Below are 25772 nucleotides of genomic sequence, written 5' to 3' on the forward strand. Positions count from 1 at the left end.
GTTGGAACAGGAGAGTTATGAGAACTGTTTGCATCCCGTTTCCTTTCAATCTGATTTCTCTTTTTAACCATTTCCAGTGAAGTTCATGTCTTATGAATATGCACTCATATAGGTACAGTGGAAGAAAACTACGCAATGGAGCACTAGATTGACAATTGTGGGCATTTGTGTTGAATCTATGAAGTATTTCTGATATTGTATATTTCACGGTTACAACATGCAACTCAAACAATACGGTAAGGTTCCAGATGGGACTTTGGAAAGTTTGCTCAGAAACTCAGACGGTGGTTATTGAAGAATATATTCAAAATGACAGGGAGCTCTCATCCAGGCTGGGGTGCAGCAATGTGATTTTAGGATGGGAAGTTAACTATGACACAATAGCATGACTGAGGCAGTATGAACTTTCCACCTTGGGGTCCATGCCAAAAGTTATTTTGTGGCTAAATTGTAGTGGTTAGTTAGTGATACGTAATTGGGTTATGTGTCTCTCATCATTTACTGTAAGGTAAGCAAGGTTTCATAATTTTCATAAAAATGCTTTTGTGCCTAACTTTTGTAAGGGTTAAAGCTTTTAAAGCTTGATGAATGACATTGATTAATAACACAACACCACACGACACGCTATGTGTGATGAACAGTTCACACTTCAACCATAAGCCAGATGAGGAAAAAGCAAATGGCAGGAGAAGATGAAGAAAGTCATCTAACGTGCCCTCACCACTCTGCCTTTAATGGCGGGATCCTCTGCAGTATTATCTAGCTATGAAAAACAGCACACATCTACATTATACATGCTGAGCAATCTGAAAGACGCCATCCTCCCCCCAACCGCGCTCAAAGTATTTGAGTTGCTTTTTGCCGGGGCTTGAGGGACCGACATGCTTTAAAAAACCAGAGATAAAAGAAGCAACAACAAAAAAAAACTTTCAGGGGAAAGTGAATTGGCACAATATAGTATGCACACATGATGTGACACATATGCATGTAAACTGAGACGCACAAAGAGAAAATATATCAAGCCATGCATCCTAATTTGAGAGTAAATGCTGCCACGGGGAGAAATGATGTGTCAGTACGACTCAGATCTATTCAACACTCGTCCTCCGTCCCTCTCTCTGATCTCCTTTTCATTCTTCATCCTCTCTCATCTCCAACTGTTTTTCAAATCTCCTCTTTTCTCTCACTTTTCCTCCCTAATCTGACTTCTTTCTTTAGCTTTTATCTATCACTGTCTCCTCTCTCTACCCCTCTGAATTAGCCCACACATTTCCTCTTTAGCACTCGTTTCCCTCCCTTTTCTCTCTATCTCCCCCGGCCTTCACGCACATGTCCTGGTGACGCGGAGCACGCTGCTAACGGCTCCTTTATTAATTCATAGCAGGATGGATAGAACAGGACAGTCGTTAAAACAGTTGGCTTCAGAAATGTTTTTTCTGCTGATTGCACAGCTGATTGAATCACTGCTCGCAGCATTCCAACAGTAGACATCAGAAGTTGGCATCAGTCCATTAGAATGACGAGACAGTTTTTCTCCAATAGATTGCAATGCAAACAATTTGAAAGACGAGGTTGAGGACACCGAGGTGCATTGGGTTCAAAATAAAATGTTTACTTCTTGATAAAAAGGTTCCTAAATATTTTAGGAAGCAAAGGCAGACGTATCTTCCCTTGTTCCCTAAGCTACTAGAGATCCTTTCCAGGAAGGTAAAACAATATTTGCTTCAGGAAATAGAGAGATTTTTTTAATAACTGTGACTAAACAACAACAACACCATTGCTTTTTGCAAGTGTGTGACAGCTGTTTCATTACTTGAGTCAGTGGTGGCAGAAGGAAACATCTTTCACTTGAACATGGTGTAACGGTCCTGCATTCAATCTCGACGAGAGTGAAAAAGCACGACCATCACATGATACTTAAAGTACCGGAAGCAAAGGTACTCATTATGCACAATGACCCATTTCAGCTTCATATAAATTATAATACTGAATTATAACCAGTGAATCACTGATGTTTACTTCACTTTAATGTTACAAAGGTGGAGTTTGTATTACTATTTATAGGTAACAATACATGTAGTGGAGTAAAAAGGACAGTACAAGTATTCACAGTACAATTCGGTACTTGAGTAAATATCTACAGTCGACCACGAGTCAGAATTAAATGATCAAACAGAAGATGGGTCTTATCAAACAAGAGACCTATCAGAGACGAACATCCAGTGGGAACGGAAAAACCAAACGCAAGAAAGTTGTGCGCTGCAGAACAACGGAAAACCGTGATAACAGTCAATCGAGAATAAGTTTATCCTTATTCTGGAAAAGGCCTTTGTTAGCGTGTGAGAGAAGCAAGAAGAGGCCACTGGAGAATAATCCAATGTATCTCGTCTCAGATAGCTGCATCCTTTTATTGGTGATGGTCGACACCATCCTATTATTCATACACTCTGTCATATTCATTGAATGTGTTTTAACTCTAACTCTGTCCTTCTGGTCACATGACATCTATTGCACCTGTCCATCCTGGAGAGGGATCCTCCTCTGTTGCTCTCCTGAAGATTTCTTCCCTATTTTCTCCCCGTGAAGGGTTGTTTGGGAGTTTTTCCTGGTCCGATGTGAGGTTTTGGGGCAGGGATGTCGATGTGTTCAGATTGTAAAGCACTCTGAGACAAATTTATAATTTGTGAAAATGGGCTATACAAATAAACTGAATTGAATTGAATCCTGTACGCTCCGTGTCACTGTATGTAGCTGGTATATCTCATGAGGTCAAATCATCTCTCTACATAGTGACTTGTGCTCCCCTGAAATCTCTTTGTATTTCACTTGGTCTGTTAGCTTATTTCCAAATGGGCCCCTTGTCCCTCCGGCAGTGTGATGTGTCGCTCTGTCGGTCTCTGTTTGTCTGCCTGTGGTGGGGACCTGTCACTAGTGGTAACGTGAACGATGTGTCCGGAGGATAAAGTCAGTGGTGAAACGTGTAAACAAGAACATTTCCTATCTGCTAGTTGCACATTACAAATAACTAACGTATTTAGACTTATTTTATTTATTTTGACCATGCATAATGAATGTCCCGTCCCATTCAATATGGTACACGCTGATTTATGATGTTTTAAAAAAGATTTTTTTAAATATCCAGTGGCTTCAAAACTCGTGTGTGCATGCTGTCATGACCCTGTGTGTGTGTGTGTGTCAGAGTCCCTGTGACATTGTCTGTTTGTTGTGTTCATTGTTGTGTTCACTCGCACTGATGCGGAACACACAGAAAACCCCAAAAGGAGCAGAAGTGACACTTACACTTCAACTGCTTCACCACGGGCTTGTTGGGCTCCAGCCAGTGCTGAGGGAGAGAGAGAGAGAGAGAAGACCAATGTTACCCTAAATAAGAAGCTAAAAATGTATAATTTCAATTCCGAATCTAAAGTCTCTTCTTGTCTTTGGTTTATGACACATTGCTTAAGCTTAAACTTAACAAATTTAGGCAGCGTCAAATTTAAATGTAAAATGAACATTTGCATGATAGCAACTGTGTTACCCTCCATCCATTTGGCACATTTATCCAAATCTATTACGACATCAAATGTTTGAAACAACTGCTCCCATTCAAGAAGATAACAACTTCACGAATGCCATTACTCTGTTATAACCTTGTCTTTATTTCTTAATGTTGCTTCTTAAATGCAGCTCCTGCTGGACAAACCGTCTGGTCTCTTCTCTGGCTCCTTGCCCCTGCTTCCTGCTTCCTGCCTCCTACCCCTTGGACCTGGCCTGGGCATGGCCTCCTGCCTCCTGGATTGTTGTTATCTGGATCACAGTCCATGCCTACTTCTCATTATTCATCATTTCTGTCATATTCATTGAATGTGTTGTAACTCTGTAATGCTTCATTCTGGTCACATGACATCTAATGTTCTGTCCATCCTGGAGAGGGATCCTCCTCTGTTGCTCTCCTGAAGGTTTCTTCCCTTTTTTCCCTGTGAACATTTTTAAAATGTTTTTTTGGGAGTTTTTCCTGATCCGATGTGAGGTCCTGGGACAGGGATGTCGTATGTGTACAGACTGTAAAGCTCTTTGAGTCACATTTTTTATTTGTGATTCTGGGCTATAAAAAATAAACTGAATTGAATTGTCCTGGCTGGTTGAAATATGGAGACGGTTTGGTTATTATTTGTCGCTTGAATTTGTAATATAATTAACTGACTGATGAAAAATATGTATATAAATGTCTTGATAATAAGAACGTGTGAAAGGCTTCAAAACTGCATCGAGGGTCAAAAATATATATAATAATTTAGATATTTCTTTTCACTATAATGCTATAAGAAAAATCTATGCAAACTAACTTGAAAAAAACGTAATAATAATTTTATTATTATTTATTGCCTCAAGATAAAATCCTGAGACTGGAGACTTCTGTTCCAGTATCAATCAACAGTAAATGCATCAACATTTTGGATAATCATTTAATTTACAACTAAAAGTACTTTCATGTACTCTTAAATTGTGAGCATTTGCCTCTTTCTCTGTTTTCTAGACTGTTGGGGGGACAAAACAAGCAAGTTAAAGACATCACTACTTCGGTTGCTCTGCAAGTGTAGGTGTGTGATATTCACCCTCTGTTTCTCGGGGTCCACATATCGAATACCAAAGTAGTCTTTCTCAAGCAGGTTGTAGTGGTTACACACATGGTCAAGCAGGAACTGGCCTTTGGTGTCTCTCTGGAAAGACATAAAACACACAAATCACATTCAAATGTAAGGGCATTATTTTGTCAACAGTCAGCTTCTGCATCTTTCATCCAAGCAATGTTTCCATATATGCTAATAATACATCCCATAAACCCCACAGCCCCATCTAATAGTACCGTGAAATACATGGAGTTGTATTAGGGGGAAACATATATGTCAATAACTTGTAGTTCTCTTTGCAACAACATTTCCTGAGGGTCATATTCCAAACACAACCTCCTAACGTGCTACTAAATGAAGTCCATAAGCAGACCATGGACACAGAGAGATCAATGAGCACTCTGCATGTATTACCTGTCCCATATTCAATAGGTACTCATCACATACTAAGCACCTAAGCTTTGTCATGTTTAAGTCTATGTAGCTGAGCACAAAACAACACTTTTAGATGCAAAAAAAGTGTGACCATGATTGCACACAAACACACACACACACACACACAAATAAAATACACATAGGCATGATGATGCACGTGTGTCTCTGTTGTGTCCGAAGAAAAACACTTCATTCATCTTCCTGACTAGAAATTCAATATTCTTTAAATTGCCATTTTGTCATTTTATATGCATCACAGATCCCCTCAAGACTTATGATTGTGTGTGTGTGTGTGTGTGTGTGTGTGCATGTGCGTCCTATAACTGCCTCTCCAACCTGCTGATGGAGGTGGATTCAGTGCTCAGTTAAGCAGATTGAGTCAGTTGTAAATCATCTGTTCGCCCTTGTTGGGATTTATTCACCACTGGAGACACAAACAAGGACACACACACAAACACACATAACACAGCTGGGTCTTTGGCCACAACATGTATACTACCAATCGGCACTAATGTGCCATAAAATCACTATGCGTCTCCAGAGCAACTAATTACTTCTTTTACGTACTTTACTGTAATAAAAAAGACTAATCACGGCTGCTGGAAGCCCTGATTGTCTTTATAGACCGTGGAGCACCGTTTTACACTCTCCATTCACTGCTTTAAACTTCATTCTCTCTACTCGCCATCAGTGGGTGACTTCTATACAAGCCTGATTGTATAGAAGTCGATGAGAAACTCACCTTACCTAAAACATTGTTAACACTGTCAAATAGACAAAGCAGGGTATGCTTTCGGGCCCGCGGCTCCCTTGTGATCGACAGGTCACAATCTTTTACCCTTTAACAATATGTTTTCAGTTCATGAAACTGTACCCACTTTGGTCACCAAAAACGTCTTGTTCAGCACTTGAGCTACCCTTTCGTGTCACTTCTGCATGCAAAAAAACAGGATGGGGGACACCCATAAACCAAGATGTCACCCAAATTGCCAAACTTGAGCCTTCAAAACAACAGTCAACAAACCGATGGGCGACTACATCCACTTCATATAATAGTCGATGCTTTTCTGTGAACGGCGTCTCAGTCTTCTTTGAATGGAACGTAATTGGAATCAGGCAGAAACTTGCCCGACATGTAACACCCTGTTCTGTTTCTCCTGTGTTCCGTGTCTCCTATGTCTCCTCTGTGTCTTCTCTGTCTTAATTGTTTAATTCCCTGCACCTGCCCTCAGCCACTCCTGTCTCGTTACTGTCTGATGTCGTACACCTGTTTCCCCCCCTATATATTGTGTCAGTCTTTCCCTTGTCTGGTGTCAGATTGTCGTCTATAGTTCCGTGTCCTTTTCCCGTCGTCCTGTCCGTGTTCCTGGTTCTGCCTGTTGACCCTGCCTGCCCCTTTTGGACCTTGTTTTTTTTGTAAACTGTTTTGCCACAAAAAAAAGCACTCTTTAATGAGGCAAAACAGTTTTTAAAAAAAAACAAGGTCCAAAAGGGGCAGGCAGAGAATCCAGGTTCAGGGCAGGCAGGGTCAACAGGCAGAACCAGGAACACAGACAGGACGACGGGAAAAGGACATGGAACTAGAGACGACAATCCGACAGGAGACAAGGGAAAGACTGACACAATATATAGGGGGGGAAACAGGTGTACGACATCAGACAGTAACGAGACAAGAGTGGCTGAGGGCAGGTGCAGGGAATTAAACAATCAAGACAGAGGAGACACGGAACACAGGAGAAACAGAACAGGGTGTTACACGACAACCCTTTTGTTTTCCCTTCTATGAAATGTCTGCTATGTCAGTGGTAAGTTTTGGTCTTCATCAACATGCAAGCTAAGTGCATTAGCGTGGGTCATTAGCGTCCTTCGCTAAATTTATGTGCAGACATTTGCATCTGATACGCACCGTAGGGTGAGTTATTGACAGCGGCTGACGTGTGCAGTTGAATGAGCACAGCAGAAGGCCGTCCGTCAACCGAAAGGCTTGAACCTCATTAACAGGCCAACTCAGTTAAGCATTTACATTAAAATAGCTCGATTCAGTTATAGCAACATTCCAATGTGAAAGCAAAAATACAGCTCAGTCTCAAGGTTATTTTCTTCATCACTTTCACTGACACTCCCCCATCTTCACCACTGAGATGAACTTTAGGATTTCCATCTTACACCTGCTGGCTTTATAGCATCTACACATGTCATTTTTCTATCTTCACCAAGATGCTTCAAGTCACTGGAGCTAATTGTCAAATAGTTGCCAACCTCAATAAATATAGTTATTTACTTACAATTGATTTCTCCTTTAATGATATGCAGACTAAGGTTTGTGCCTTTACTCCTCCAGTTCTGCTCTTCTCCAAAGAATCCCCTGCAACTCTTGAAACCAACCGTTTCTCTTTTGCGGAGAATAAAAAGTGAAGAAAGGTCTTAAAGTGACTACCATTCAGTAATTTTGTACAAATAATAACAAAGTATAAGTGGCTGTCACACAGCATCGAAACCCTGAAATCAGCACCTAAGTGACCTTGTTCAGCCTCCTCAGTCATCCTACACAAACATGACATGCTGTGCACATGTTGCGTTTGGAAAACACTGCAATCTCTCACCCAGGCAATCTTTTAAATACATTTCTTCTCGTTATGTCCAGTAATTGCAGTAAACTGTAGGTGTTGACAGATCGACCACAAAAAAAAGATATTCAACATAAATGTCACAGCAGCCACTCAACAATAGTACAAACAGAAACGGCTCAGTGAGCAATCAGCATGTGTTGACTGTCCACAACACCAGCATCAACATGGCAGGACAAACACCATTTCAGTAAATGCACAATTGTAAGTCAATGCAACAAACAAAGAAACAGATTAAAAACTAGAACGGGCACTCGGTAGAGCGCATACCTTCTCCGCAGCCACTTTTTTGGTACCTTTTCATGACCTTGACCTTTGACCCGATCGATTCCAAAATCTAATCAAATGGTCCCCGGATAATAACCAATCATCCCACCAAATTTCATGCGATTCGGTTTAATACTTTTTGAGTTATGCGAATAACACACAAACACACACACATACAAATAAATAAATACACAGCGATCAAAACATAACCTTCCGCAGAATGCGAAGGTAATAAATCCAGTACATTGTATACAATACGCAGAAGGAGTTCATACAGTCAAGTGCCAGACACCAACAGACTAGCATAGTTACTGTAGTAACACATTACTAAGCAATATCTTACAATTATGTAATTTCTTTGTAATAATTTTTAAAAATCTATATATTTGAAATTCAGGAACTACATTTGAGTTATTAATCCCATTGATGCTCCGTTACTTTGAGAATCGGGCTCGGCTTGTTCCGGCTGGCACGACTATATATTTTATAGCGGCTCAAACATGAGATCAGTCTCTTATGGTGTCAACTAGCTTTGTGCTGGATGTGGTTTGTCTGCTTTTAAATCCTAATGTTATATTTCTATTTCTACACATGAAAATAATATGTGACATAAATGTGTGGAGGAATTTAAAGTTGTTCAATAGGCGCAAAACTACAACTCTGAGAGACACCGTGTCCCCATTGGCTGGTCCAGGTTCACTGTTATATCACTGGGACGCAAGTACGCTCTAAATCAAGTGTGTGTCCCTGTGGGTGTAGCTGTGATCATCTGTCCTTCCATGCTCTGTGTGTGTGTATGTGAGTGTGAGTGTGTGTGTGTGTGTGTGTGTATGTGTGTCTAATTGTGTACGTGTGTTTCTGATCGTGTTTGTGGGGGGAAGTGTTAGTCTGTCTACATCTTTTTAGGATTTTCAGTTGATCCATGACAACAGTGATACTAAGCTGTTAAATCTGAAGAGCAAACAGACAGACAGACACACACACACACACACACACACACACACACAAACACACACACTGAGAAAGGAGAAAAGCAGAATGAAAAGAGTCACGCTGCAAGCCGTCTCTGTCTGGTTCTCAGAGCAGACGCTTCAGGGGAGAAGCGAGGCGGACTGAGCCCAAGAGAGAAGACCAGACCGAGAGTGAACCAGCACCAAACACACCGGGAGGACGGAGCAGAGGGCCGGCAAAGACAGAGTGACTAAAAGAGGGATTGGAAGATTGACGAAGACGAGCGAGGCAGAGAGGAAGAGAGATATAAAGAGTCTATGTCATGTCCAACAAGGGCTGAATACATATTTTATATATCCAAAGGCTGGGCATTAAAAATGTACCCGGTCATCCTGTCTCTACATGATCTCACCTAATGACAGCAAAGTGCTCCTCCTCTCACGGCCTCGCTTGAAAACACAGATGCACACACACTTAAAGTAGAGACTCGGCGAAGAGTGTCTTCAGTTTAGCAGAAGCAAAGTGCACTTTGACGTGTATGTTCGAGTGTGTCTATCTATCCTCGGCCATTTTTTATATAGACCAAGCAAAGAAAAGCTTCAAGGAAGAAATAAATAGGAAACCATCAGCATATAGGATAAAAACAAACCATGGGATTCATCATTTATTCCCGCATCTCTGTAAATTCACAAATAACATCTGGTAAACTTTCTGACTTCAAGTCACCTTTGGCCTTGATAGTGTGCAATGCCATACGAGAAGTAAGAAAACTTTTTCCCTGAAAGATAAATGTCTTTCCCACTGACAACACGCAACTTTTTAAAGGTATCTTACAGCAATAACTGGTTTGGTTTGTCCACTGGCAGGGGAAACAACATGGACATATCATCGCTAAGTTTATATGGAGAACTTGTTGGCACACTATTGCTTGTTTACGGAAAAGACGTTGTCATTCATTTGGAGTTGTGGCTGTAAATGCAATGTTCATTCTGCTTCAGCTCTGTTTTGGTCTCAACGACTGACGAAATGTATCTGTATCGCTGCTAAATGGTCCATCACGCTCACTATGGAGCATTCACACTGAAAATAGCTGGGTATGAAAACACCAATAAATGCTTGTTTTGAACAACACAAGATATTTAAAAAAACAAGATTATTATGAACAAAAATATCAAATCATGGAAAATAATAACGGGAAACAAAGAATATGGGCAGTCAAAATGTTGGTTTCCGGTCATGGAAGTCGTGCATGCACAGACATTAACATATACACTACCGTTCAAAAGTTTGGGATCACTTAGAAATGAATTTATTTTTCAAAGAAAAGCACTGTTTTTTCAATAAAGATAACATTAAATTAATCAGAAATACACTCTCTACATTGTTAATGTGGTAAATGACTATTCTAGGTGGAAACGTCTGGTTTCTAATGAAATATCTCCATAGGTGTATAGAGGCCCATTTCCATCAACTATCACTCCAGTGTTCTAATGGTACATTGTGTTTGCTAATCGCCTTAGAAGACTAATGTCTGATTAGAAAACCCGTGCAATTATGTTAGCACAGCTGAAAACAGTTATGCTGGTGATATAAGCTATACAACTGGCCTTCCTTTGAGCTTGAAGTTTGTAGAACAAAATTAATACTTCAAATATTAATCATTATTTCTAACCTTGTCAATGTCTTGACTATATTTTATATTCATTTGATAAATAAAAGTGTGATTTTTCATGGAAGACACAAAATTGTCTGGGTGATCCCAAACTTTTGAACGGTAGTGTATACTAATTATTTTGATTAGAAAGAGTTGCAACTTTGGAGATGGGTTCAAATATTTGTATTTGTGTTCAATTGGACAGACAAGTCTCAGAGGTTTATAGTACCTTAAAAACGGTGATTCACGTTGTTCAGCAACTGTCCTCCATCCATCCATTTTCATTAATTGGTTAATCCGGCATCGGGTCGCGGTGTCTTAATAGAACCAAAATAGTTGTCCACTGATATGTAAAATGCAAGCCAATTACCAATTAAAATACAAAATATTCTTTATTATTAAGATAATAATGATGTTGATGATGTCATAATAACAATAGTTTCCATTTAAATCAGGTTTGTTCCAATCATGACTCTTTGATCAGGACGAGTCAAGCACTCGGACCCTGGGTGCCCTGGCCCAGTTAAACATCGCTTGTTGTTTAATTAATATGCACGCAAGCTCAATTATGACTGGTCCTTATCGACTCATTTCATGACACGGCATATCTAATTGTCTGAGCTGAAACGCTGGAAGGGGAAAGATCGTTAAATGCCTTCAATCCCTGCACGGGAAAACCAACACACACTTCAATCTGTACACAGGGAAGGAGTGAAGGAGAGGAGACATAAAGTTAAAAACAAGGATATGCCCCTCTTCACCTTCACACAAATACTTTTTAAAGCCTAGTGGCCGCCTTAAGACAAATACTGAACTGATGTGTGTCTTTTTTCTCTGTTGTCACTGCCGCTACTCTTCAGGGAACTAGAGATATAAGATGCAAGTGGACCAATTTGCTGATTTATTTTCTAAAGCCGATTTCTATTTACCACCCAAAACTCAACCCCCAAGCGAGCCAATGGAGGGTTCGATCGACCGGGATGCAACAGAGACAAATCAATTTGCTGGACGCAGGGTAAAGGGAAAAGCACAGAGTAGTAGATATAGGAGATGAGGTAAAACCTCTTTTTTTCTATTTCTCTTCATGCTGGAAAAAAAATCTACAAATCCTACATCTATACATTGTGTATTGGCTTGTTTCAGCTTTTCATTGAAGCAACATCATGTTTAATCAAGATTAGAGAGCAATTGGAAATATTCTATTATCTTCTCTATTAACTTTAGCCTACCAAAATTTAGCCGGATGTATTTGGTACCTTTGGAAACGTTGGCACTCGACTAGATTCTAATATCTAATAGATAGACTTTCCAATGAGTCCGTTTTTATGATTAGACTGCTCGTAAAAAGAAATGGGAAAGGCTGGGATGGTAATATCTTGAAACAAGTTTTTAAAAGTAAGCTACACTCACATTCAAATTATGAAGCTATTCTGACTACCGAATGAAACACTTACATCCAGGAAGCGGAACCATGGAAGCAATCACATTTATATATAAATCTTTAGAAAGAGATGACGTCACCACCACCACCCTTCTCTGTAATAGCCTCCCTCTGTCACACAAGTTATGAGTAAATGTTTGCTAAGTAAATCCAGGCTGTCTTTGTTTTTGAGCTGAGAGGGAAAAATGTAGCAAAGTAGCGTTCAGAGACAATAAATGATGTCATATCTCAGAGTGAAACCCACACAGCTCCAGGGTAGTATTGATCTCATGAGCTGCACACCAGAGTATGTTGGGTTTAACCTCTTCAACCACTGAGCCACAACGGTAATGGACTCTTGTTTGGAGCTACAGACATGGAATATGGAAAAAAATCCTTTCTCATCAGGGCACCAAAAAGACGCTAGTAGATATCCCTATAATAATAAACATGTTACTATTAGGTCAAAGACATCAAGTGACATTATTTAGCGATGCATGGCTCTTCAGACGGCTGGTCTGTTGGTCTGATCACCACTTTGGTCTCAACAATTACCATGAAAGACACTCATGGCCCCCAGAGGATGAATCCTACTGACTTTAGGGATCGCGTAACTTTTTCTCGAGTACAGCTATTCCTTGATATATATATTTTTAACAATCAGAAGTGGGCCTCAAGTTGCAGAAGGCTGAGAACCCAGAGTACCACCATTGGGTTCATATTCATCTCAACAACTATTGGACGGCTTTGTGTGAAACTTGGTGTTCAGGTCCCCTTCAGGATGACTTGCAATAACATTTGTTGATCCTCTGAGGTTTCCTCCAGCGCCGTGATCAGGTCCAATGTTAAATACTTTGGATTAGGACCAAATACCAGCAACACGTTCTTTGTGTTAAGTGATAATAAGCTATTGTCAGCGGGCCCACATGCTAAAGTACTACAATGATTATGGTGAACATTATACCTCCTAAACATGAGCATGAAAACATTGTCAGCATATTAGCATGCTGATGTTAGCACAGCCGCTAGCATGGCTGAAGACTTTTGATCTTGTTGAAAAAAACTTCACTGATGATGTTGCCATTTAGTTTTTCTTTTCTTGTTATTCTTGTTTTAAGTAAATTATGTTGACATGGTGTGTACATAATTTAAAATTATAAAGTACTTCCGTTACTTATAAGAACTAAGTACTGGTCTTTCATCAGCATTGTTTGTTTGTTTACATTGGATAAAGTGTAAATGGATTGTAGGAGCCATTAGAATCAGAATCAGAATCAGAATCAGAAACAGGTTTATTGCCAAAGAATGAATGTTTTCACAAACAAACGAGGAATTTTTTTTGGTGGAAGGTGCAACATTTGGACATGACAAACAACAATCAACGCAAGGAGGGAGGAGGAGTGGGAGGAAGAGGGAGGAGGAGGAAGAGGAAGGAGCGGGAAGAAGGAGGAGAGGAAGGTGGAAGAAGAGGTGGTAGTCCTGGGGTGACAGTCAGTCAGTCCCGGGTCCATTGATGAGCCGACCGCCGTCGAAAAACTTTTGGTGTGGCGGGAGGTCGTGGTCATGATGGACGCAGCCTCCTCCCGAGGAGGGACTCGAACAGGGAGTGTCCAGGGTGGGAGGGTCGGCGACAATCTTTCTGGCCCGCTTCAGTGACCTGGAAGTGAACAGGACCTGGAGGAAGGCAGATTGCAGCCGATAACCCTCTCGGCCGAGCGGATGTTGCTCTGCAGCCTGCGCTTGTCTTTGGCTGGGGCTGCACGGTGCCAGGCGGTGATGGAGGAGCAGATGATGGACTCAACGATGGCCGTGTAGAACTGTACCATCATCTTCCCTGGCAGGTTGAATTTCCTCAGCTGCCTCAGGAAGAACATCCTCTGCTGGGCCTTCTTGGAGATGGAGCCGATGTTCAGCTCCCACTTGAGGTCCTGGGAGATGATGGAGCCCAGGAAGCGGTAGGACTCCACAGCGTCGACGGAGTCACACAGGATGAGACCGGCGGGTGGGGCTGCATTCCTCCTGAAATCCACAACCATCTCCACTGTCTTCAGAGCGTTGAGCTCCAGGTTGTTCTGGCTGCACCAGGTCACCAGGTGGTCAGTCTCCCACCTGTAGGCGGTCTCGACCCAGCCAGAGATGAGTCCAATGAGGGTGGTGTCATCCGCGAACTTTAGGAGCTTGACGGACTGCCGCTACTCTTCAGGGAACTAATTATAAGACGCAAGTGGACCAATTGCTGATTTATTTTCGAAAGCCGATTTATTTACCACCCAAAACTCCCCAGCCAATGGAGGGTTCGATCGATCGGGGATGCAACAGAGACAAATCAATTTGCTGGACGCAGGGTAAAGGAAAAGCACAGAGTAGTAGATATAGGAGATGAGGTAAAACCTTATTTCTCTTCATGCTGGAAAAAATCTACAAACCTACATCTATACATTGTGTATTGGCTTATTTCAGCTTTCATTGAAGCAGCATCATGTTTAATCAGATTAGAAACAATTGGAAATATTCTATTATCTTCTCTATTAACTTTATCCTACAATTTAGCGGATGTATTTGGTACCTTTGGAAACGTTGGCACTCGACTAGATTCTAATATCTAATAGATAGACTTTCCAATGAGTCCGTTTTATGATTAGACTGCTCGTAAAAGAAATGGGAAAGGCTGGGATGGTAATATCTTGAAACAAGTTTTTAAAAGTAAGCTACACTCATTCAAATTATCCTCTGAAGCTATACTGACTACCGAATGAAACATTTACATCCAGGAAGCGGAACCATGGAAGCAATCACATTTATATATAAATCTTTAGAAAGAGATGGCGTCACCACCACCACCCTTCTCTGTAATAGCCTCCCTCTGTCACACAAGTTACTGAGTAAATGTTTGCTAAGTAAGTCCAGGCTGTCTTTGTTTTAGAGCTGACAGGAAAAATGTAGCAAAGTAGCGTTCAGAGACAATAAATGATGTCATATCTCAGAGTGAAACCCACACAGCTCCAGGGTAGTATTGATCTCATGAGCTGCACACCAGAGTATGTTGGGTTAACCTCTTCAACCACTGAGCGTAATGGACTCTTGTTTGGAGCTGACATGGAATATGGAAAAAATCCTTTCTCATCAGGGCACCAAAAGAGCGCTAGTAGATATCCCTATAATAATAAACATGTTACTATTAGGTCAAAGACATCAAGTATTATTTAGCGATGCATGGCTCTTCAGACGGCTGGTCTGTTGGTCTGATCACCACTTTGGTCTCAACAATTACCATGAAAGACACTCATAGCCCCAGAGGATGAATCCTACTGACTTTAGGGATGGCGTAACATTTTCTCGTGTACAGCTATTCGGCCACTTGATATATATATTTTAACAATCAGAAGTGGGCCTCAAGTTGCAGAAGGCTGAACCAGAGTACCACCATTGGGTTCATATTCATCTCAACTATTGGACGGCTTTGTGTGAAACTTGGTGTTCAGGTCCCTTCAGGATGACTTGCAATAACATTTGTTGATCCTCTGAGGTTTCCTCCAGCGCGTGATCAGGTCCAATGTTAAATACTTTGGATTAGGACCAAATGCAACTTAGTTCTTTGTGTTAAGTGATAATAAGCTATTGTCAGCGGCCCACATGCTAAAGTACTACAATGATTATGGTGAACATTATATAAACATGAGCATGAAACATTGTCAGCATATTAGCATGCTGATGTTACTTCATAGCATGGCTGAAGACTTTGATCTTGTTGAAAAAACTTCACTGATGATGTTGCCATTTAGTTTTCTTTTCTTGTTATTCTTGTTTTAAGTAAATTATGTTGACATGGTGTGTACATAATTTAAAATTATAAAAATACTTCCGTTACTTATAAGAACTAAGTACTGGTCTTTCATCAGCATTGTTTGTTTGTTTACATTGGATAAAGTGTAAATGGATTGTAGGAGCCATTAGAATCAGAATCAGAATCAGAATCAGAAACAGGTTTATTGCCAAGAATGAATGTTTTCACAAACAAGCGAATTTTTGGTGGAAGGTGCAACATTTGGACATGACAAACAACAATCAGCGCAGGATGAGGGAAGGAGGGAGGAGGAGGGGAGATGTAAGAGGAAGAGGCGGGAAGAAGGAGGCGGGAGAAGGAGAAGAGGAAGGTGGAAGAAGAGGTGGTAGTCCTGGGGGTGACAGTCAGTCAGTCCCGGGGTCGATGATAGACCCGACGCCGTCGGAAAAAAAAAACTTTGACAGAGCTCACCGAAAAAAACCCTTGTGTGGCGGAGGTCGTGGTCATGATGGACCGCAGCCTCCTCGAGAGGAGGGACTCGAACAAGGGAGTGTCCAGGGTGGGAGGGTCGGCGACAATCTTCGGCCCGCTCAGTGACCTGGAAGTGAACAGGACCTGGAGGAAGGCAGATTGCAGCCGATAACCCTCTCGGCCGGCGGATGATGCTCTGCAGCCTGCGCTTGTCTTTGGCTGTGGCTGCAGGGTGCCAGGCGGTGATGGAGGAGCAGATGATGGACTCAGCGATGGCGTGTGGGGAACTGTACCATCATCTTCCTGGCAGGTTGAATTTCCTCAGCTGCCTCAGGAAGAACATCCTCTGCTGGGCCTTCTTGGAGATGGAGCCGTGTTCAGCTCCACTTGAGGTCCTGGGAGATGATGGAGCCCAGGAAGCGGTAGGACTCCACAGCGTCGGGGAGTCACACAGGATGAGGGCGGGTGGGGCTGCATTCCTCCTGAAATCACAACCATCTCCACTGTCTTCAGGCGTTGAGCTCCAGGTTGTTCTGGCTGCACCAGGTCACCAGTGGTCAGTCTCCCACCTGTAGGCGGTCTCGTCCCGCCAGAGATGAGTCCAATGAGGTGGTGTCATCCATGAACTTTAGGAGCTTGACGGACTGGTGACTGGAGGTGCAGCTGTTGGTGTACAGGGAGAACAGCAGAGGGAGAGAACACAGCCTTAGGGAACCCGTGCTGGTGGTCCGGGAGCCTGAGACGTGTTTCCCCAGCCTCACGTGCTGCTTCCTGTCGGTCAGGAAGTCTGTGATCCACCTGCAGGTGGAGTCGGGCACGTGCAGCTGGGAGGCAATCCTGCAACAGGGGCGGGATAATTGAAGCGCAGAGGATGAATCCTACTGACTTTAGGGATCGCGTAACTTTTCTCGAGTACAGCTATTCCTTGATATATATTTTTAACAATCAGAAGTGGGCCTCAAGTTGCAGAAGGCTGAGAACCCAGAGTACCACCATTGGGTTCATATTCATCTCAACAACTATTGGACGGCTTTGTGTGAAACTTGGTGTTCAGGTCCCCTTCAGGATGACTTGCAATAACATTTGTTGATCCTCTGAGGTTTCCTCCAGCGCCGTGATCAGGTCCAATATTAAATACTTTGGATTAGGACCAAATACCAGCAACACGTTCTTTGTGTTAAGTGATAATAAGCTATTGTCAGCGGGCCTACAATGATTATGGTGAACATTATACCTCCTAAACATGAGCATGAAAACATTGTCAGCATATTAGCATGCTGATGTTAGCACAGCCGCTAGCATGGCTGTAGACTTTTGATCTTGTTGAAAAAAACTTCACTGATGATGTTGCCATTTAGTTTTTCTTTTCTTGTTTTTCTTGTTTTAAGTAAATTATGTTGACATGGTGTGTACATAATTTAAAATTATAAAGTACTTCCGTTACTTATAAGAAATAAGTACTCGTCTTTCATCAGCATTGTTTGTTTGTTTACATTGGATAAAGTGTAAATGGATTGTAGGAGCCATTAGATATGTCTGTATAGTTATTGTTAAGGAATGGCTGGGAGCCACGGGGAGTAGGACTCAAAAGCAGATTGCAGAGACGAGGTAGTCGGATTCAAAAACAATGTCTTCAGTCTGCAACACTTTAGAGAGGAACAGGCACCGAACAAGGGGTTGACACAGACAGGAACGAGGCACAGGTGGAAACAATGAGGGCGGGGTCTGAAATCACACAGGTGGAAACAATGAGGGCGGGGTCTGAAATCACACAGGTGGAAACAATGAGGGCGGGGTCTGAAATCACACAGGTGGAAACAATGAGAGCGGGGTCTGAAATCACACAGGAGGAAACAATCAGGAACAGGGCAGACAATCACAGGGACAGGAAAAGCAGAGAAACAGAGGACTCCTCATGACAGTTATGTCTCTTTGTATTGGCACCTCAAGTGGACCGTGGGTGGCAGCGTGGATTAGTGGGGCAGGTACATTCCGTATCACAGGTGCAACAGACAGCCTCGTGATACATATGAGACGGAGAGCTAAGGCAGTTGTCATAGCACCGCACAGGGTTGCTTGCAATGTAAAGGTAATCAATCTGTAAACTGAGTGCTCACTTAAATGAAAACCTCACCCAACGGTGAATCAGCCGGTAATCTCCTCACTGAAGCACGTACGAAACACGGTCTTCTCCTGCACTCAGCAGAGTGGCTAAGTGCTGGAATTAGATATAGCCAGTCACGACACAGATGATGTCAATATAAATGTAAGACACACTAATCTACTGTGATATAATGTTTTAAATGATTGCACCTGTGATCAAAAGTTACAATTTAACTCATTCACATATGAACTCTGTAATGGTTCCCATCCCTGTGGGCAGCACTCGTAACGGAGACTGTGACCTTGTCCCAGTGTTGAAGGAGAAACTACATTTACTGTTTCATCTCCTTCAGTACTGCACACATGATATATGAAGCACGGCACATGGACCCACAGTCATGGCTGGCCGCACATAATAAGCTCACAGAGGTAGAGCCATAAATTATCAATATATTTCCATTATAAAGGATCACCATCATTCTTGCTCTGTACAGCTGGTCACTAACTCACAGGATGGCAGGAGAGAGAAAGTGTGATGATGATGACGGCGATGACGGCCTGACTAACCGCCACGCTGCCGTGATGAGTGTGTGCACATTGTGGTTGCATTGGAGCGGCTGTCTTATCTTCGCACCGCAGGATGTTATGAAATTGTATATACAAACAATCCATGACATATAACCTATGAGTTTGTTTTACATATTTGCATGTAATCTGGTCGAGTCTAATTTGGTCAAATCACTGTATGTGCCTGACTCTCATTTCTCTGATGTTTAACAGTAATAAGTAATGGTGTGTTCAAAGAGGTTGACACTTCACATTCACACTGATGATGATTATTATGATGATGATGAACCTACAGTTTTCTCTTAATCTACTTACATTCTAAATGGTTAATTGAAGATAGAAATGCAGATGTGGTTGAACTGAGGTTTGAACTACAGCAAAGATGAGGAAGGTTTTGGGAAGCCTGCTGTTTGTTGGAAATATATGAAAAGACAAGCATTACTGTAGAATAGATTGTTCCGGTTTTATATGATTTTATTGTTCGATCATTCATTTTGAATATATTGGCCAAATACTTAATGTAATATTGAAGATGAGTGGAGTTGAATTATGTCAAACTTGTTACCTCGAGTATACGCTGGCTCAGCTTTTTTGAACAGACTATTGACCTCAGAAATGTATTGATTTAAAAATGAGAGTAAAAACCAAAAGGCACTTCTATAAACTATCCTGAAGACTTCCGCTGACGGCCTTTTTGAAATATATTTTCATTGAACCCTTTTTTTTAACCAAACTTACCAAATTCTAAATTAGCAGTATGACAACATAAGGGGAGTAAACACAACTATTGACTCGCATAGAAACTCTAACAAATGACAATGTATTTTGTGTGGTACATTAATTCATACGTGCAGAACTTTAACTATGAGCTGATAGTTTATCCGCTCATTATTCACCAGACCAAGACATCAAATTGCTTCAGGAAGCCTGAAAATATCTCATTCTTGTGTGCAGTGGTTATCACTCAGCGTTGGTGACAGCAATGAAAACGAATCAGCACTGTGTGACCTTTGACCTCTTATTTTCTCTTCTCTGTGGTTCTTTGACACTACCTTCCCTTTGTCGATACGTTTCTATCAACATGTGGCCCGCTTGTAAACTTTCCCCATTGTCAAATTGATCCTTTGCTCTTTTTCTCCAGCTTGTCTTCTTTTTGTTTTTTATCTGCCCGGTCTGCCATTCTCGTTTCAAATCTGTTTCATATTTTAATCTGATGACAGTAATCTGATTTCCCCTCTGCCACTCCAACTCGTTTCCTCTTACTCCTTCCTACACGCTGTTGATTTGCTGCCGTCATCCTCTCAGCTCATGTAATGTGACCAACATGTCATCGTATGTTTTGTCTCATCAAACATCTCTCTCTCATTCCCCATCATCTATTCCTTTTGATGTTTCCCCCCTTCCCATCCATCCCGCCGTCTCATCTCTCTCTCCGCCTCCTCTCAGTTGCAAGTCAGAAAAATGATTATTTTTCTTTCGTCATCTTCGGAGGGGCATCAAAGGGTCTCCGGCGAGCCGAGTAAGAATAGAAAAGTGAGGCTATTTATAACTTGTTCATAGAATGCCAGCCAGCCAAAACAAAAGCACCGCCTCATAATCGTTAACAGACGCACACGGCAACAATAAAAACGAGTAAATAAAAGGTCGACGGCCCCTCAGTTACACACACGCCTTCTTGAAGTCGAAAGGCAGATGCAGTGAAAAACAATATATACTTGCATCCGTATGCGTCTTTAAATAGACTTGAATGTATCGATGAGGTGACTTCCACTGGAATAGAAACAGAGCTATCAGCTGGATATATTTCAAGTTTACAAAAGTTCAAGATTAACACAGGCTATATTCTCACTAATCAGTAAATTCTTGCTCAGGACAGAAATGTGATGTCCGTAATTGCAGAACTTTGGCTCAGTGGCTACTTTTAAATCTTTCATGCAAGCGAGCCATGGAACACACACACGCACACACACACACACACACTCGTGGTGTGGCGCATCGCTGACAGTTGACTGATGTTGGCCTCATGAGGAACAGTGATCTCCCTTAATTATACATGACGTGTCACAGAGAAGGAGGAGGGTGGAATGAGGCAGATCGAGGAGGGGGGGGGGGGGGGAGAGAGGTAGATGAGAGATGTAAAAATAGAAAGTGAGAAAAAGGTGGTAAATACGAAGCAGAAATTGGAGCAGAGAATAAGTTAAAGGGATTGGGGAGGGGGCAGAGGATAGGGAGGACAAGAGAGGTAGAAATGAGAAGGACAGATGGGAGGGTGAAGAAACAAAGAGTGGAAGATGAAGGGTGGAAGAGCTGAAGGTAGAGGAGGTCACTGTGTATTGATCTTGACTTGTCTCTCCTGCAGCAGGTCTGACTCCACATTACATCTGAACATGAGAGCAGCCGGCGGGATGTTCAACCCCTAAGGCTGTAGACACACACACACACACACACACACACCTACACACACACACACACACACACACACACACACACACACACACACACACACACACACACACACACACACACACACACACACACACACACACACACACACACACACACACACACACACACCTGCCTTGTATCCTGCTGTCAAGCTATTCTTAGTCTCAGTAAACAACTTTAAAATAATTATGCTCCGCCTGCTGTAGGCTGTCGCCATGTGTCGAGACCCAGACCATGAAATATTTTCCAAATCAATGTAAAATCATCAGTTTATTGATAGAAAACACACATCCAGCTCTCCCTGATACACACATATGTGTACGTGCATAATATGTACAGTATATTATACTTTATTAAAACCTCTTTCTATTGTTTCTTTGAGTCTTTTGAAAAATGTGTTTGAAAAATTAGGTTGATATGAAAGAATACCGAACATGTATACTTAACATTGATACTTAACATTTTTTTGTTAGATATTCTAGAAAGATGTTCAAAATGTTATGTTCTGTCTTTATATTTAAAGTGTTTTGGGTGCAATGATCTTTGCAGATTTACTGATAATGCTGTAGTGTATAGTATGTATGGAAATTTGTCAGTGATGAAATGTATATAAAAACATGGTGCATGGAGCATGGTGTGCTGGAGCAGATTTGTGTGGCATTTTTTTATTTTGCAATGATGCTCACTCTGTCTGCGTCTCACTGTAGGTGCAAAGTCAAAGTTAATGACTTTTTGACTTTTAATACATCTTTGAAGTGTTGACTTGAAAAAATGTCATCTCCAAGAAAAACTCCAAGAAAACTTGAGACCTGCTCCAACACTTCTTTCAAAACATCTGCATTGACGCGCTTATTGTATCTACTATTTCAATCTTAATATCCCATGAATATGTCTTTTTTTTTATAGAATCTTGATATTTTTTTTCTTCTATTTGGTCTTACATTAAATGTAAAAATTATTGGTGTCTTGCCTAACGAAAATTCACACTTATTGTCTGTTGCTTTTCAAGATATTTGAAAGTGTTTATTTAATCCATGCCGGGCCATTCCCCAAGGGGACCAGCCTAACGCACACACGTTTATGCAAAGTCAAGAACTGACGCATTAGAGGAAAGATTAAAGAAACAAGGGCATCGACGACTCACTTGAAGCAAACTAATACGATGTGACGCATTTGTTCACATGTACAAAAAAAGAACCATCTTATCACATCATCTTCATGATTGCAATCAGTCTAGTGTTGTCTTTGGCATCTCCTCCTGACCTATATATTCAGCACAACGGAGAGAAGCAGCTCAGACTAAATAAGAAAGACAGATGGGGATAATGCAGAGTGAAAAGAAAAACATGCAAACGAAGTAAGAGATGGAAGTCTCCGCAGAGTGGAAAGAGGAGAAGGGACGTTGTTGATCGGCAGGAGTGTAGCATGAGGAGCACGCGCTGTCATGAAATATGTAGGAAGGAGCAACTCAGCACCGGAACACAAAGCCATTAAAGAAAGCCCTGGAAGAGGCAGTCAGCCAGAAATATGAATGTCCATTTCCTTATCGTGCACACACAGACACACGGCTAAAAGCACTGCTCACTTCCACAAACTCCTGCATCTCATGGTGAATAGCCACACTCTGATGTTCTCAGACGTGTACACAGACTTTAACACACTTTTGAGCTCTCGGAGACATGCGGGCACGCAGGTTTACATGCATGTGAGGGCTGCAACACAAAGAAACACACACAGCATCTCTCTGCCGCGGCCTCTCCCTCCTTCTCTCCCTCCTTTTCTCCCTCCTTCTCTCCCAGTGCACTTTATGCTGTTTGGTGAATCATTGAGTGGCTACATGCAGGTGACCACCGAGACAGTTAGTTTGACATGTGGAGTGTTTTCGGTGTTTAAGGGTCGGGCAACCTGGGAGAGGCAGCTTACAACTATTTTCTGCCGGTGGCTCGGGATGAGACGCGATGCGTTCACGCTCTCTGCGCCCTCAACTCTGTTCAACTCACTGGGTTGTCGACAAGCTACGAATTTGGTGCAATGTCTGTAGACAGGATGTAGTTTATTCAAATATCATAGTGTTCATATGCTTTTTTAGCATTGCACACATTTTTATGCACCATGCTTTATTAAACACGTATGAGCTTAATAATCATGCGTCATAGGGCGGCAGGTTTACAGGGTTTTACTTTTATCTCTCTGGCAGCAGCTGCAGCTCAGGCCTGCAGGGGCCCAGGAGCCACACATGGTCTAATTAGTTTGTGTAAGTAAACGCAGGGAAACTTGTGTTTTCCTTCGTTCAGGCAGCCCAAAAGGTTCAATATTAGATTGCAAATGGGAATTTGTTGAAGCCTGCTGTCAGGTTTTATTCCTTCTTTGTCAGTTTTAGTTGTTTGGACTGAAGTTTTAAAGGGACAGTTCCTTGTTTTCTTAAGTTGATCCTGCATTAGAAATCAAAATCTGGTCTGAAACCCTGATTGACAGTTAATGGCCCAGCTGAGGACAACCACGTGACAACTCAACTCTGTTGCTCAAAGAGAGACACATTGAATGGAGCAGATGGCATATTGTGATCTTGTAAAGTCGTTGGGTACACCATCCATCTGCCGACTATATCACTTTTTAAAGATCCTTATAACATGATGTCGTGAGCCAGATTTTGAAATGAAAAGGCAAGTGATGAATAGAATCGTCCCTTTTGTTGGTGTGGTTCCTGCCATCAATAGGACCGTGACTACCTCTCTCGTTTTGATTGTACATGTATAGGTAGCAGATGTTTCAGAGGTTGATGATAGATTTGAACTCAAACTCAAGCCTCGGATTTGTGAAATGGATGAGGATGGGTTTTTTTCTGAGAAGTTTTGAGTTAATCCATGTCTTTCAATAACAACCCTGTGTTTTGCAAATAGAATTTATGAGATATAATTTGCTGATCTGTTGAGCGCTACACAAGATGCTGAGCCACTTGAAGCCAGCTTGTTGCAAATAACATAAATCATCACCTCTATAGGCATGTGACGTTAAAAACTGTCTCGCCTCTTTTCTCTGTTCACACACACCACACACAAACACACACACACACACATATATATATATACACACACACACACACACATACACATACAACTGATTGCAACAATAAACATCCCAAACAGCAATCCTCTCTTCCCTAATCATCATCATCATCATCACTATCATGACCACCACACCCATCAGCTCAATCATTTCCTCTGGAATGATAAATCAAACTTCATCCTAACTCACATCTTGCATGCACTCAAAAAAACGATTCAAGCCCTTCTTAGAGGTGACACATTTAAATATTGTTTGATACATTTAAATAAATCAATTACAAAACGAAGATATTTATTTTGAATGGGTGTAACACAAAATGTATGAATACTTTCATTTATTAGATTTATTTAGGTTACACTCACAAAAACGATTCAAGCCCTTCTTCGAGGTGACAAATTTAAATATTGTTTGATACATTTAAATAAATCAATTACAAAAATAGATATTTATATTTAATGGGTGGAACACAAAATGTATGAATTCTTTCATTTATTAGATTTATTTAGGTTAGATGGTGTGCATATCAACTCAAAATAAATGTGTTTCATTGAGGACTACCCTTTGCGCATGCGCCAGCTGAACATCAGTTGTTTACAAGGTGAAGACACTTTCAGGGCTGTACGGTGGTGTAGTGGCTAGCACCGTCGCCTCAAAGCCAAAGGTCTGTGGGTTCAATTCCCAGTCGGGGCGTTCCTTCTGTGTGGAGTTTACATATTTTCTTAGTTAGTTAGTTTATATTTTGAGTTGGACAAACACAAATTAATTTAATTTAATGAATATCGTTATTTTATTTTAGATGTATTTGATACAAATGAGTTGGACTAACTTAATTACATTGTATTGCACTGATGTGCTAAATTTGAGTTGGAGTTGCATACAATTATTGGATGGAAAACCTGCCAACAATTTAATTGAGTTCATCCAATGAGTCATTTCTTTGAGTGTGGAGCCAACACACGTGCACGGATCCCATGTGGGTATGGCTTCTTGTTTCTCTCTACTGCATACCCCTTACAGCAGGTATAGAGCCAAACGCATGCGCCCTCCAGTAAACCACAGCAGCACGGCAACTATAGGGGAGCAATGCGTTAAGTGTTTGCAGTACAACTATGACGATGTAATAAAGTGCTGATACATCGCGTTGTTGCAGCCTTAAATCGAGAGTAGTTTAATTCACGCGTTGAATTAATTTGCCGCGTCCACGTGATATTTGCAATAATCACAGAGGACATGAGGTGGTTGAGGCTTTCGTCTACCTGGATGCTGCAGGAGACCTCGGAGTCGTCCAGTAACCGGATCGTGCAGAGGACCTCCTGGTCCAAGGAGTGGATGCTTGGGCTGCGAAACCGGA

The 25772-nt window shown here is 41.6% G+C and overlaps 1 protein-coding gene across 1 annotated transcript in view; it reads right to left on the bottom strand.

The window, feature by feature from the left end:
* frmd3 (FERM domain containing 3) overlaps positions 1–3309 on the bottom strand; it is a 33375-nt gene extending 30066 nt beyond the window's left edge. The window contains exon 1 of the mRNA XM_056418258.1: positions 3301–3309. The gene's annotated coding sequence lies outside the window, so the exon portion shown is untranslated. The remainder of the gene's footprint in view (positions 1–3300) is intronic.
* Positions 3310–25772: the final 22463 nt, after the last annotated feature.

The sequence above is a fragment of the Pseudoliparis swirei genome, chromosome 7, assembly GCF_029220125.1.
Source record: "Pseudoliparis swirei isolate HS2019 ecotype Mariana Trench chromosome 7, NWPU_hadal_v1, whole genome shotgun sequence".
Classification (NCBI taxonomy): domain Eukaryota; kingdom Metazoa; phylum Chordata; class Actinopteri; order Perciformes; family Liparidae; genus Pseudoliparis; species Pseudoliparis swirei.